This window comes from Wolffia australiana, chromosome 12 (assembly GCF_029677425.1).
Source record: "Wolffia australiana isolate 7733 chromosome 12, ASM2967742v1".
NCBI classification, from domain to species: domain Eukaryota; kingdom Viridiplantae; phylum Streptophyta; class Magnoliopsida; order Alismatales; family Araceae; genus Wolffia; species Wolffia australiana.
The window spans coordinates 5,308,987-5,324,410 of record NC_135846.1 but is presented as its reverse complement, the minus strand read 5'-3'; the positions used below and the strand labels follow the sequence as shown (position 1 = coordinate 5,324,410).

Genomic DNA, 15,424 nt, shown 5'->3' with positions numbered 1-15,424 from the left:
GCTGCGCGCGGCGGCGGCGGCGGGCTGCGCGTGTGGCGGCAGCCGCTGCTGAGCGTGCTGCAGCGGCTTGCTGCGGTGCGTGTGGCGGCGATTTGCTGCGGCGCGGGCGGCGGCGGTTGCTGCTGCGTGCGCGGCGGCGATGGCTGTTGCTGCGCGCGGCGCGCGGCCGCGCTGCGTGCACGCGGTGGTTGCCGCGCGCATGCGGCGGCGGGCTGCTTTACGCGGCGGTGGCTGCTGCCGCGCGCGTGGCGGGCCAGCTGCCGCGCGCTGGCGGCGGTGGCTGCTGATGCGCTGCGGCGGCGGTGGTTGCCGCGCGCGCAGCGGTGGGTTGCCGCGTGCGTGCGTGGGGCTGTTGCCGCGTGCGGCGGCGCCGCGCCGCGCGCGCGGTGGGGTTGCCGCGTACGCGGCGGCGGGCTATTGCTGCGCGGCGGCGGTGGCTGCTGCTGCGCGCGGCGCGGGCTGTTGCGGCGCTGCGCGCAGCGGGTTGCCGCTGCGCAGGCGCAGCGCGCTGCCGCGCGCGGCGGCGGGCGGCGGCGCTGCCGCTGCGCGGCGCGCGGGTTGCGCGCGCGTGCGGCGGCGGGTTGCTTTTGCGCGTGCGGCGGCTGCTGCTGCGTGGGCGGCGGCGGCTGTGGGCGGGCGATGTCAAACCCTAGGCGAGCACCAGAGCTCTGATACCATGTTGAGGAGGGAAGGAAGAACGTAATGACATAACTCAACTAGAGTACATAGAAGGGTATGTATACCCTAAGAGGGAGAGAAGGATAGTTGGGCTAATGGGCTTATAGAATAGGGCCCATTAGCCCATGAGGGATACTCTCTCACTAAAAGAGAGAGAGAGAGAGAGAAAGAGAGAGGGAGAGAGAGAGAGAGAAAGAGAGAGAGAGAGAGGGAGAGAGAGAGAGGGTCAGAGTTAGCTAGAAAGAAAAATACGGTGCGTAAGAAATGCGTAAACAAGGGGTATGCGTAAACCGTCCGTTAAGTGTCCGATCCAGGTAGACTAGAGTCCGGGGTTAAATGTCTGGTTAAAAGAGAGCCGTTGGGATTATGAATTCGCGCAAAACAATCCTAGCCGTTCAAGTCTTTCTACTTCTATACTTGGGGTACGTGTTCCAATCCCGTTCAACCAGAGTTAATCCTATCGATTTATTTCTTGCAGAGGGGGCTACGATTTATTTCTGATGGAATTAAGCTTCTGCGAGAGCGCCATGGCGGTGTTGCTTCATAACCTCGTTTGCTTGGTGACGCTTCTTCCTTCTACATTCGAAGGTCTGCCTTCTACTTCCTCTTTCCGTTTGTTCGATTTTCTCCGCATTTCCTTAAGGGAGATTGTTGATTTTTCCATTTTCTCGAAGCCGCTAAAACTCTCGTAATGGCTGTTTACTCTCCTGTTCATGAAAAATCCTCCGACCAGAACCGAAAATTCATGATATAGTCCTCTTCGGAAAATATCGAATTGCGCGGACTTCAATTGGTATATGAATTCAATACCAAGGTATGTCGGATTTACCGAATTACAGTACTCAGAAATCCAGAGAGAATTGATCCCCGTACAATTTACTGAGAAAGGCATCGCCCCCGTACAGTTCATGAAGAGAGAGAGAGAAATAGAGATCGAGAATTGAGTAGAAAAGAGAAGAGATGATGAGTAGGAGAATCTCCCGCAGACAAAGTTCAAGAATGCCCAAATGACTTATTTCCTCCTTATATGTAGTTGCGTTATACGTTGTCCGACGAGGCAGGGGTTAGCCTTCTTTTCTTCTTCCTCTTACAGACATGGCCACTAAGGCCTTCACAGAGATGACGCTCTCTGCCGAAGCCTTCCCTCCTTTGAACACCACTTCATTTTGGTGCAGCCATACCGCCCAGAGTACTGCTAGTATTCTCCTCCATTCCACTCTGCTCCGGTGTCTACCAGTCGTGAATGATGCCCAGAAATCGGCGTCAGGATATATCCACCCCTGAAATCTGCTGCGATGCCCATACTCCCGGGCAATAGGACATGTGAAGAACAGGTGTGAGCAGTCTTCCTCGCCCCAGCCGCACAGAGGACAAAGGACAGGCTCCGTCGGTGCCCATCTACAACGATAGACCAGCATGACCAATCTTCGCCTCCTCAGCAACCAACCAAAAAGTCTCACTTTTAGTGGGAGCTTTTTCTTCATTATTATATGGCATGTATTACCGGTTGTTATGTCGTCCCTCGCCTCCCCTCGGATTTTCAAGTATGTGTCTTTTACTGAGAAAGGCGGCCCCCTCCATACCCACCCGTCCCGAGAATCTCCCGAGGGGCTGAAAGGTAGGAGGATTTCTTGCATCCTCAACAACTTCGCGAACCAAAAATCTGATAGTGTCCCAGAGAGGTTTGGGACCCAAGCCCCGTCCCAACATTCACTGACTGTGACATTGGGGTTCCTTTCCAGAGCAAATAATCTTGGAAACTGCATCTTCAAAGGGCCGTGCTTTGACCAGTTATCGATCCAGAAACGGAAGCCTTCCCCGTCCCCCAACTTGGAGTCAAATAATTCTCGAATGTGAGGGATGGTTTGGCACAGGCTACATCAAAAAGGGAACTCCCCCCTCCTTCATGCCCACCCCCTCTCCCAATCTATCGCCTGGCCATATATGTCTCTTAGCACATTGAAGACCAGCCCCTCCGCCGATGGCATAATCCGTTCAACCCATTTGGAGAGCAATGCCAGGTTCATGGAGTCTAAGTGGAGAATTCCCAGTCCTCCTTGTTTCACAGGCCTACAGACAACGTCCCATGCAACCAGGGTTATCCCTCCTCAAACCCCTTCTCCATTCTCTCCCCAAAAAAACCGTCTCATTAGTCCTTCAAGACATTTTGCCACACCTAACGGCACCTTAAACACCGAAAGGTAGAAAATAGGGATTGCTGAGAGCACCGATCTCAAAAGCACCAGGCGACCCCCTCGTGATAGCAACCCTGGTTTGCCATCCCTCCAACCTCCGCTCCACCTTATCCATCACTGGTTGCCATTCTGCGGCTAAGAGCCTCCTCCCGTGAGAGGGAGGCCCAAATAACTCATCGGTAGTGAACCTCGGGGTGTGCCTAGCGCGCGAGCGCATTGTACCTCTTCCTCCGAAGATAGGCCGAACCCCACGAACGCTTACTTTTCTCTGTTGAGACGTAGGCCCAAGGAGTCTGCAAATAGTTCCAGCAGGGACGATATGGTATGAGCTTCTGTTCCTTGCAGCAACATAAGATATTGTGGGAGTTATCTTAGACATTGATTTTGTGTAGTCATCCATATTTCACCAAAGACATCACCTTGGTTTTTCACTCGCGAATTGATCCACCTACATAGAGTACTTAGGTGCACCATCTCCGTATCCTTCAATCAGAAGAGTATGATTCTATTCTCGTCAATATTGAACGCCTTCCCCAGTACAGTCTCTTCATTTCCCTCAAAAATCCATATTCTTCCAAAGGCATCACCTTGGCTTTCACCAGGGAAGTCATCGGCCAATGCAAAGTCCGAGGTCCACTGTTTCTTCACTATCTTCACAAGAAAATTATACCGAGCATTTGCTACAATGATCTTATCTTTTCCTTTTTAATTGCTTTTTGAATTACCAGGATATCAAGGGGAAACAAGTGAAAGAAGCACAAGTATTCAAGGAGAAATTATTATCATTTCATTAGCTGAACGAGCAGAAGGAATTGTGGTTTGCCATTTATTTGATTTTCTTGCATTTGGTACGATGCATGTTTTAGTTGGGGATGTGAAAACACCATTATATGAGCTACAATTTTTTTATTCCGTGCATCAATTCAAAATTTGGTGGGGAAGTAATTTGTTTAACGTATTAAATTGTTTCAAAGTTTTCCTTGATGAATTTAATCAAACCCCACCTTGGAGAGTCCATTTACTTTACGTCTAAGAAGCATGTGTATAAAACTTAAGCTCTTGTAGCGGATCAAGTGCACCTCTTGATGGTATAAGCCATGGGCCAAAATATCTCTCTCTCTCTCTCTCCATCTTCCTCTGTTTCTCCCTCCAATGTCTTCATTTCTCTGTCCATAGTTTTCTCTTTCTGCATCATTCTTTTCCTGCATCTCTCATTTTGTGCCTATTTTTCACTCTCAATGCACGCGTATATGTGTGCCTTGGTATTCTATTGTGTGTGTCAGTGCATGCAGTCAACCAGGACAGTAGATATTTCTTCCAGATGATGCAGGCGTGTCTTGAATGAGAGGATGGTATCCCTTTCCTTATATCTCTCTAAACTGTCTTCTTCTCTGCCCCTCTCATTTTCCCTTGCTCTCTCTCTCTCTATCTCACTCTCACTTGTTCTCTCTCCCTCACTCTTCCTCTCCATCTTTTTCTCTCTCTGCATCTCTCTTTTTTTGTCCCTCCCTTGGTCTCTTCTTCATCTCTCTCTCTCTCTCTCTCTCTCTCTCTCTCTCTCTCTCTCTCTCTCTCTCTCTCTCTATCCTTTGATTTCTCTCCCTATATATATCTCTCTTCGTCTCTCTCACTCTAGCTCTCTATCTTTCTCTTTATTTATCCATGTCTCCCTGTTTGTGGTTTGCATGTGTTGTGGCCTGGTGTTTTGGTGTTAATGTTGAGGGGTGTGGATTATGTGGGTACGCTCCCGCTCTTTTTTTCTCTTTTCATCTTATGTTCTTTTCATTTTTGTTTTTTTCTTCTCTGATTCTTTTATTCATATTTTTTCTTCTTATGTTCTCCTTTTCTTCTTATCTTATTGATTTATTCTTCTTTTTTTCTTCCCTTCTTTCCATCCTCGTTACGTCTTATTTTATTTTATTTTCTTCTTGTTTTATTTTATTCTTGTTTTCATATGCAGTTCTTTTCTTCCTCAATTATTCATTGTTCATTCTTCTTTTTTATTTTATTTCGTTTTGTTTTTTATTCTTCTTTTCATCCTATGTTCTTGTTTTCTTCTTCTGCTCTTTTCCTTTTATTCTTCTTTTCATCTTCCATGCTTCTTATCTTGTTATTCCATGTTTCTTTTATTTTAATTTTTCTTCTTCATTTATTTTTTTAGTTTAGTTTCTTTTATTCTTTTCATCTTTCGAATTTTTTTTCTTCTTTAATTATTATTTTCTTCTTTGCTTCTTCTTCTCCGTTTCATTTATTCTTGTTTTTGTATTCTCCTTTTCTGTTCTTCTTTTCTCTTTATTTTATTCATTTCTTCTTATGTTCTTCTTTTTTTGTTTAATTCTTCTTTTCATTTTCCGTTTTTTCTTCATATAATTTTATTTTTTCTTCTATTTTCCTTATATTTTTTAATTCATTTTTTATTTTCTTGTTCCTTCTTCTATTTTCCTTTTTCATTATTTCCTTATTTTATTATATTATTTTTTCTTCTTTCTTCTTTTCTTCTTTTATGTTATATTTTTTAATTTTTCCCTATTTTCTTATTTTTTATTTTCTGATTTTCATATTCTCTTATTTTCCTCTTTTCTTATTCTCGTATTTTGCATATTTTTATTATTACATTTTCTAGTTTTTTCTATTTATTTTCTTCTTACTTTCTTATATTATTACTATATTATTTAAATTTTCTTACTTTCTTACTTTCCTATTTATTTTCTTCATATTTTATTATTTATAGTTTCTTATTTTCCTATTTATTTTCTTCATATTTTCTTGTATTACTATTTTCTTATTTATTTTTTCATATTATCGTTTTTTCCTATCTTCTCATTTTCTTATTTTTCTTTTTTCTTATTTTCTTATTTTCTTGTTTTCTTACTTTCTTATTTTCTTATGTTCTTATTTTCTTCTTGTCTTCTTTTCTAATTTTCTATTTTTTTTATTTTCTTATTTTATATTTGTTATTTATTACTTACTATTATTACTTTTTTATTCTTCTTATCCTATTATTTTGTTAATTTCTTAATTTCTTATTTTCTTATTTTTCCTGATTTTGTTATTTTGTTATTTTGTTATTTTCTTATTTTGTATCTTCTGATTTTGTTATTTTCTTGTTTTCTTATTTTCTTAGTTTTTATCTTTTTAACTTCTTATTTTCTTATAATATTATTTTATTATTTACATTCTCTTATTTTTTATGTTCTTATTTTAATTTTTTATTTTTTATTTTGATGGTATTATTCTTATCTACTTATTTTTCTATTTTCTTTTTTGTTATTTTCTTATTTTATATTTATTATTAATAACTTTCTATTTATTATTTTCTTTTTTCCTTTTTTTCTTATTCTTCTTATCTTCTTATTTCGTTATTCTCTTATCTTCTTGTTTTATTTTTTTTATTTTTTTATTCTCTTATATTCTTATACTTATTTTCTTATTCCTGATTTTCTTATTTTCTTAGTTTATTACTTTCTTATTTTCTTGTTTTCTTGTTTTCTGATCTTTTAACTTCTTATCATCTAATTTTCTAACTTTCTTGTCTTCTTATATTCATATTTTCTTATTTGCTATTTTATGATTTTATTATTTATTACTTTATTATTTTTATTATTTATATTTTATTATTTTATTATTTTTCTTCTTTCTAATTATTTTTTCAACTATTTTTTTCTTTTCTTATTTCTTTATTTTTTATTTATTATCTCAATTCATTATTATATTATCTTTTTCCTTTTTATGGTATTATTCTTATATTCTTATTTTTTTTATTCTTATTTTCATTTTTAAAATTCTTATATTCTTATTTTCTTGTGTTCTTATTGTTTTATTTTCTTATTTCGGATTTTTATGGTATTATTCTTATCTTCTAATTTTTTATTCTTATTTTCATTTTAAAAATTCTTATATTCTTATTTTCTTATGTTCTTATTGTTTTATTTTCTTATTTTCTGATTTTTTGTGTTCCTATTTTTTTTGATTTTCTTATTTTCTTATTTTCAATTTTTCATTTTTTCTCTATTCTCTAATTTTGTTATCTTCTTATTTTTCTTATTTTTTATTTATTTTTTATCTTTTCTGTTTTTTATGTTTTTTTCTCTTTTCCTTTTTACTTTTTTATTTGCTTATTTTCCTACTTTCTCATTTTTACAGTCTTATTTTCATATTTTCCTTTTTCTTTCCTTGTTATTTGGTAATCTTTTTAACTTTTTATTTTCCAATTTTCTAACTTTCTTATTTTCGTAAATTCTTCATTTCTTTATCCTACTTTACTATATTTTCTATTTTTATTTCTTTCTTGTTTCTTGTTTTCTTATATTCCTAGTTTCTTTTATTTCTCTTTCCCTTATTTTATTTTGTTATTCTTTTCATTTTTCTTTTTTCTTATTCTTCTTCTTATTTTCTTGTTTTCTAATTTTCTTATTTTCTTATTTTATTAGTTTCTTATCTTCTTATTTTCTTAGTTTCTTAGTTTCTTAGTTTCTTAGTTTCTTATTTTCTTAGTTTCTTATTTTCTTATTTTCTTATTTTCTTAGTTTCTTATTTTCTTATTTTCTTATTTTCTTATTTTCCTTTTTTCTTATTTTATTATCTTTTCAATTTCTTACCTTTTAAAGTTCTTATCTTCTAATTTTCTAACTTTCTGGTTTTGTTATATTCATATTTTCTTATTTTGCAAATTTTACGATTTTATTACTTGTTAATTTTCTTCTGAATTTAATATTTATATTTTCTTATTTTCATTTTTATTTTTTTGCTTATTTCCTTATATTATCAATTTATTATTTATATTATCTTATTATTTATTCTATTTAATTTTTATTTCCGTCTCTCATTTCTGTCATTTTATTATTTATTATTTATTATTTAGTCTTTTCTTTTTTCTTTTTTCTTATTCTTCTTATCTTCTTATTTTCTATTTTTGTTTTTTTCTTATTTGCTTATATTTTTAACTTGTTATCTTCTAATTTTATGACTTTGTTATTTTCTTAACTTTTTTATTTCTTATTTTCCTCTTTTCCTAGTTTCCCTTTTTTCCATTTTTTATTTCGTTCTTATTTTTTATTTCATATCTTCTTATATTCCTATTTTCCTTTTTTTCATTTTCCCCTAATTTATTTTATTTTCTTCTTTTCTTCTTTTATTTTTTATTTTTGAATTTTTTATTATTTTTTATTTTTTGATTTTCGTATTCTCTTATTTTCCTCTTTTATATTCTCTTATTTTCCAAATTTGCTTATTTTATTATTACTTTTTTAGCTTTTTCTACTTATTTTTATTCTGATTTGATTATAATATTATTTTTTTATATTTTCTTATTATCTTATTCTCTTATTTTCCTATTTACTTTTTTCTTATTTTCTTAGCATCTTATCTTGTTACTTTTATTTATTCTTCTTTTTATCTTCGTATTTATTTTTCTTCTTACCTTTTTTTCTAATATCCTTATTTCTTATCTTTGTCACTCCTTACCTTCTCATTTTCTAATTTTCTTATTTCCCAATATTTTTCTTTCTAGTTTTTCTTATTTTGTTTTTTTCTTTGTATCTTATCTTTTATATGTCTTATTTCATACTTTATTCTTATTGTTTTATTTTCTTATTTTCTGATTTAATTTTTTCTGATATTATCTTATTTTCTGATTTTGAATTTTTCTATATGTCTTATTTTATTAATATGTTTATTTTTCCTTATTTTCTTAGCATCTTATGTTGTTACTTTTATTTATTCTTCTTTTTATTTTCTTATTTCTATTTTTTTATGAATAACTTGTAATTTATTTTTTGATTTTTTACCTTGTATTCTCTTATGCTTATATTTTCTTTTTCGTTTATTCTTTTAAAGTCTTATTGTATTGTTTTCTGGTTCTCATTTTTGTATTTTCTGGCTTCTTATTTTCTTATTGTCTTATTTATTTCTTTATTTTAATTTTCTTATTTTTTTATTTTGGTGTTTTCCAAGTTTCTTTTTTTCTTATTTTCTTTTCTTTATTTTCTTATTTTTGAACTTTCTTATTTTTATTTATTTTATTTTTTCTTACTTTCTTATTTTCTTTATTTCCTTTTTCTATTTTCCTTATTTTCTAATTTTTTCCTTCCTTTATAGTTATTTTCATCTTTTCCTATTTTTTCTATTTTCGTTTTTTTAAATTTTTTTATTTTTTCTACTCTTTTCTTATTTGATTCTTTCATTTTTTCCTTAATTATTTTATTATTTTTTATATACTTCTCATATTGTTATTTTCCTACTTTTGGTTTTTTATTCTCTTATTTTTAATTTTCTTTGCCTCTTATCTTCTTATTTTCCTACTTTTGGTTTTTATCTAATTTCTTTTTTTTATTTTCTTCTTTTTTGTTTACTTATTTCTTATTTTATTGTTTATTTTCCTTTTATTTTTTAATTTTTATTTTTTTATTGCCTTATGTTCTCATCTTTTATTTTCTCATTTTCTGATTTTTTCTCATTTTCTGATTTTTTTCTCATTTTCTTATTTCCTTATTTGTTTATTTTCTTATTTTCTAATTTTAGATTTTCTCATTTTCTTATATTCATAAATTCTTATTTTATGATGTTTTATTTTTTTATATCTTATTTTTTGTTTTCTTATTTTCTTATTTTTTTTCTTATTTTCTTATTTTCTGTTTTACATATTTTCATAAACTCTAATTTTCTAATTTTATAATTCTCATTTACTCTTATTTTTCTCTTATTATCTGATTTTTCTTATTTTCTTTTTTTATATTCCTATTCTCTTGTGGTCTTATTGTTTTATTTTCTTATTTTTGATCTTTTATTTTTATATTTTCCTATATTCGGATTTTCTTATGTTCTTTTTTATAAAATTTTCCTATTTATATCTTTTCTTATTTTTCTTATTTTCTTATTTTATTTTTTTCTTGTTTTCTTGTTTTATTATTTTCCTTTTTTCTTATCTTCTCATTTTCTTATTTTCTTATTTTCTTGTTTTCTTACTTCCTTGTTTTGTTATTTTCTTATTTTTCTGATTTTTTTGCCGATTTTCTTTTTATTTATAATCTTCATTTCCTATTTTCTTTTTATTATTTTATTATTTTATTATTATTTTATTATTATTTTCTTATTTTCTGTTTTCGGAATATCTGATTTTCTTATGTTCTTATTTTCTTATTTTCTTATTTTCTGATTTTATTTTGTGTTCCTTATTTCTTATTTTTATATTTTTTATATTCTGATTTTCTTATTTTTATTATTCTTTATTTTCCTATGTTTTGTTTTCCTATTTTTTGATTTTCCTATTTTTTTATTTTTCTTATTTTCTTGTTTTTTTTATTTTCCTATCTACTTAACTTGTTATCTTCTCATTTTCTGACTTTCTTTTTTTCTAACATCTTATCTTCTTTTTTCTTATTTTATTATTTTATTTTTTTCTTATTACTTTACATTTTCATATTTTTCTCTTTTTTATGTTTTTTTTCTGCTCGGGTTATTTTATTATTATTTTTTGTGTAATCTGTTATTTGCATTTTCCATTGTTGTTTTACTCTTATTTTTTCTTCCCTTATTATTATTTTATTCATTGTTTGATATTTTATTTTTTTGTTTTTTCTTTTCTTTGTCTTGTTGTTCTTTTATTCTCATATTTTTAGTTATTCCTTTTTCATATTGCTTTATTTTATTCTTCTTCTTTTTTAGTTTTATTTTTGTTCTCTTCTCAATTATTTATTTATTTTTTCATACTCCCTTATTTTTTGTCTTCATTTTTTTTCATCTTATTCTTTTTGTATTTTGTTTTTCTTTTCATATTCTGTTATTTTCTTCTGGTTTTATTGTTCTCTTCTTCTCTTGTTTTAATAATATTCTTCTTGTCATATTACACAATCTTCTTCTCTGACTCTTCTTCTTCTAGTTTTATAACATTTCTTCTTTTCATCGTGTTTTCTCTGCTCTTCTCCATCTATTTTTCTTTGTTTCTTTTATTTTTTCTTGCTTCCCTTGTTCTATTTTGATTTTATTCTTGTTTATTTTTTATTTTCTTCTTTTATGTATATTTCATTCTTTTTTTAATCTTCCATGCTTCTGCTCATCTGCATCTGTTTTTCTTTTATTGTTGTGTTTTCTTCTCTTCCTGTTTTATTCTTTACTGTATTCTTCTTTTATTGTTCTTTAGTTATTCCTCTGTTCTTCTTTCTTGTATTTTTTTTATCTTCCTCTCCTTGTTTCCTCCTTCCACTTTATTTTTCATTCCTTTCTCTTGTTTTATTAGTACTACTTATTATGTTTTCTTTTGTTGTCTCACTTATTCTTATTTTACATTTCCTTTCATATTCTGTTCTTCTCTTTTCGTTTTATTTTTCATTTTATTAGTATTTTTTTTTCTTCTTTCAATATTTTTTTTTATTTTCTAGTCTTTCATTTTTCCTTTATTCTTCCTTTCTCTTAATGAATAAATAAAAAGATGAGGAGACCAAGACCAGGTAAAATACTTTATAAAGAATAAGAATCTGTACATTTTTCAATTTTTTTTTTTTACTTGCAAGCGTAGAGAAATTTAAAAAATAAATCTCTACATGCGAGGCAATCCATCATAATATTTCTCTAACGTGGGATACAAAACTCCTAATTTAGGACTTATGAAGAAAATAAAAACGGTGAAATATAATATGAAGATGGCTAATTTCTGTCAATCCACTAGTTTAACCTTTAAAAAAATTAAAAGCTCTGAAATGAAAGTTACATATCTTTGAAACAGTAAGTAGATGATAAAAATTAGAAGTACATAAAAACATAACTGCATATAAATAAAAATAAATAAGAAATATTTAATATATAATGTTGTGTCTTCATTCATTTCTTACATTTCCAATTTTAGAAAAACATCAAATCAAATTTCTACCACCATGTGTATCAACCAATTACTTGCCCTACATTAATCAAAAAATAAATTCCCGTATTTAATCAAGTAGAAAAAACATTAAACATTTTTATGAAGTCCAGTTTCAAATTTTCACTTAAAATCTTAAAGACAAGAAAATGCAAGAAGAGAATAAGAGCACCTAGAAGAATAAAAGTTGAATGAAAGAAGAAATAATGTACGAAATTCCTAGAAAATTATTGCATTGAAAATATCATTAATTATTAAAAACTGCAACTAAAATTTAAATTTACAATAACAATATAAATCCCCTATATCTGGACTTAAATAATAATGCAAAATAAGAACAGGAGTACATGCACAGAAGATAATGAATATCAAATACATGAACATGAATAAAAGGAATACATGCAAGAACTGTAATACACAGAATAATAATAATAATCTATGAAAGAAGAATTGGGGGCTAGTTCCTAACACATCTAGTTCACTCGAGGCAACAGAAGAGTCGGTGATCTGCATTGGAAGAAGTAATGTAAAGCTGCTAGAAAATGGGGGAGGGGAATGAGTGTTGAAGCATAACCTGGAATACTGAACCCCGCCAGATCAGGTAGTCCGATAGAGCCGGCTGCAACAGGATAGCGATAGAAAGATTCCAGCAAAATCACAGTAGAGATTGATCGCCAGGTACAGACGGTGGGAATTTATCACCGAGTAGAGATCGCACGAAGCATTCGTTGCCGTATGAGAGAAAGATTCAAAACGCCATTGCTCGCACGATAGAGAAGATTCCAGGATTGGTAACCCGGGAGCAGAGTGGAGGACAATCCTTTGTTTTCCAGAGAGCAAGTAACATGGACGAATGGGCAAAGTGGAGTATGATCAAATGAGAAGAAAAATCGCCCACAAATAAACCATTTTTCTGTCGACCGTAGGTGGGAATTCTGATCAGCTGCCTTTCTTCGACTAATTGAGGCTAGAAAATGGTTCTCGACTCCTCTGGCAACATCAAACGCGGAAAATCAGTAGTACGATGATCCTCAATGTTATCCCTCTTCTTTTTTTTTATCCAGAGGAAGGAACATCGAAGAGGAGAGATACCGGCGGTAGCTCCCGTTGATGGTGGAGGGTCTTCATCAATCATAGAGAATCCAGCAGAAGAGTCGAGCATTCATTGAAGAGCACCCAAACGATACGACGACCGATCGGTTCTATTACGGTCGTGAAGACAACAAATTGTCTCTGAGAATTGAAATACTCGCGACGGTGATGCAGCCGACAGCAATTAGAGTCCCAGATCGAATTGCAATTGGCTGATAGCTCTTCAATTCTCACAATGAACAATCAACACTTGATTATTCAAACAGCGCAGAGGGAGACCACGATGAGGGAAATGAACACCCAGAACTCTTCTCGATAGAAACACGATCAGTCTTCCTTCTCCTTCTTCAGACAAAAGACTTAGTTTTTCCACACAAAAGACTACTTGGCCTCCACGTCCACTCCTCCCTCTTCTTTATAGAGGGGGAAAGGGGTGGAAGTTATGGAGGCTCAATTGGGCCTCTCTTTCAAGGAGAAGGCCTATTGGGCCTTCCCCTTAAAAGTGATCTTTTGCGGGAGAAGAAGCCTAATATGGATTTCCTCCCCCTAACGATCACACTTAAACATGATTAAAAATAAAACACTATTGCGGGGGAGGCCGATACTCACGCAGGAGGGGCCTCCCGACAATCCAAAGACAACGAGAGAATAAAAGAATGTAAAGATACACGACGCAAAGCGGTAAGACGATGTCGCTTCTCAAGCTTGGTAGTGGAACTGTAGATTCTTCGCGTCCGCCCGGGCTTCAAGATGTGGCTGGCGACGGGTCGGGGCGTGAACGACTGGATGGTCCTGCATCAAAAAATTTCAATGTATTAATCCCACATTGAGAAATGCCAAAGACATTATATAAATCTCATATTGAGAGACGCCATAAAATGCTAAAAAAATCCATGTTGAAGTAACTTTTAAATTGAAAAGGTCAAACCTTTACATGTCTTGTAGTCTTAGCAACATGTGATGCTGCATTAGGAGGTGCATCTTCTGTTGCATGTGCGACAAGGGCTAATGTTGTTTTATAACCCTTTTCCTGATAGTTTCTTCTCTATTAATCCCAAAAACTAGTGTATTACCAAAAATAATTGAAACAAGATTTGGTCAAAGAAGACATTCTTGGGTTCAAAACGATCTGCACTGGAAGACTTACTAGAACACCATCATTAAAATAATAAAACGAAGCATCTGTCCACGGATCGCATCTATGATTTCTTTGATCCCATAGTGAGACGACTCAAGCTGCTTAAGTGTATTCACGCGATCCTTGACACGTCGAATCTCCACTCACCCTCCATCATCCCAATCACACCGGGAGTGGATAAGAGGTGTGGGGAGAAGAGAGAAGATGGGGAAGTCCCCTGAACAATTCAGGCCTAGGTAAATTTTGCTCAAAGCCTTCCCCTATTTATACCAAATGGGTATTTTTTATAGAAACCCTCAAACTTAAGTAGTCGATCTTCTGACATCGAAAGACTATTTACATGTGACCCTCTAGGCCCATGTATCAGTTTATTTAACGATTCAGGACTGGATAAATTTCGCTCAACGCCTTCCCCTATTTACACTAAATGGGTATTTTTTTAATAAAAATCCTCAAACTTAAGCAGTGGATCTTCTGACGTCAAAAAACCATTTGCATGTGACCCTCTAGGCCCATGTATCAGTATATTTAACAATTCATGCCCAAGTAAATTTTGCTCAAGGCCTTCCCCTATTTAAAATAAATGGGTATTTTTTATAAAAACCCTCAAACTTCAGTAGTGGATCTTCTCACATCCAAAGACAATTTGTGTGTGACCCTCTAGGCCCATGCATCAGTGTAGTTAATAATATTTATTGACCTTATAAATTAATTAATTATATTATCATATAGATTAATTAATGTCAGATCAATTTAACCCAATCGATAGGTTGAGTATCCAACACGTGGGTTACCAAGCTACAATTCATGCTCTAGAAGATACAAAGGAGTGTATATCAACTCCCTCATAGAGCCTATTCGTCATTGGTTACATGTACGTATAGTCCCTCATTCACTTGAAGCTCGTAGGACTCTGGTTATGGGTCAATTGTCAAACCCTAATCAATCATCTTAGTTTTGATGTGTTTGGGAATTATTGGAGAACTCTTCTCCTGGTGGTACATCCACGTTCTAGGGTGGCAGTGCCTCCTACTGCTCATGGTGGTGCAGATGGCATTCAAATTCAATGCCAAACTAGGCACCCTGGTCTTAAAACGATGCCTGTCCCTGGTGTGCAACGACCGATAGTTGTGAAATCTCATAACTTGGCTCATGTAGTCATCAAACTCCAAAGAAAATGATTAATTCACAAAAGGCTTGACCTTGCAAAAGTCCAAACCTGTAAATCACATCATATAAATGCTAAATTCACAAAAAGAGCAAAAAAGTTATGAAATGCAATGAATGCTCAAATGATGAAATTATAAGATAACATGAATCAAAATCACATGAATTTTAGAAGTTAAATTTGGTTATAATCGGCATTAATGCATGTCATGATAGCACATTATCATGTTTCAACATGTACAGTTGAGTCTTAAATATTTCCTGTGAGCCTCTAATCAGGGAATTCTGAACTTATCTATCATA

At 33.3% G+C, this 15,424-nt stretch overlaps 1 long non-coding RNA gene across 1 annotated transcript; it reads right to left on the bottom strand.

Annotated features, from left to right (window-relative positions):
• Positions 1–11,303: 11,303 nt before the first annotated feature.
• On the bottom strand, positions 11,304–13,583 carry LOC144710661 (uncharacterized). The gene is made up of 2 exons (XR_013583364.1): positions 12,299–13,583; positions 11,304–12,231 (listed from the first exon to the last, which is right to left on the bottom strand). It is a non-coding gene; the product is annotated as an uncharacterized LOC144710661 (long non-coding RNA).
• Positions 13,584–15,424: the final 1,841 nt, after the last annotated feature.